Source organism: Octopus bimaculoides, chromosome 30 (assembly GCF_001194135.2).
Source record: "Octopus bimaculoides isolate UCB-OBI-ISO-001 chromosome 30, ASM119413v2, whole genome shotgun sequence".
Classification (NCBI taxonomy): Eukaryota; Metazoa; Mollusca; class Cephalopoda; order Octopoda; family Octopodidae; genus Octopus; species Octopus bimaculoides.
In genome coordinates, this window is record NC_069010.1 from 6425955 (window position 1) to 6426515 (window position 561).

Sequence of the window (561 nt, forward strand, 5' to 3'; positions counted from 1 at the left end):
ATTAAAAAAAAATAGATATTTATATATCCACCAATAGAAGTGGGATGGTAAAAATTCAACGGTGAAAAAAAAAAATGTCAAACAGCACTTCAGTTTTGTATGAGTATATGTGTGTGTGTAAAAGGGAGGTATGTAAATGTTTGTGTATTTGTGTAAGATATATTTATATATAACATTTGAGTGACTGTATATGTGTTTGTATGTTTATTTAGAAAGATGCATATAAAATAGAATTACAGACACATATATATATAAACAGACACACTTAAAAAAAAGGCTGTGACAAAATATACAAAACCACATTTGCTACAAACTGCTACTCGTACATAAATGTATTCATATGCATGCATAACACACACACACATATTCATACAGAGTTGAAACGCTGTTTGATTTTTTTTCTCACCCTTTTTATATATAAAACACTACAATTAGTTGTCAGGGTGTCCGGTACTATATATATTTGAGCAAAGGTGACTGCAATGTTAGGACCCGCTATGTACAAGCATGGAGGCACGCTGGCAAAATGCCATTGTGATTTTGTGGTACGGAGCAAAGCAA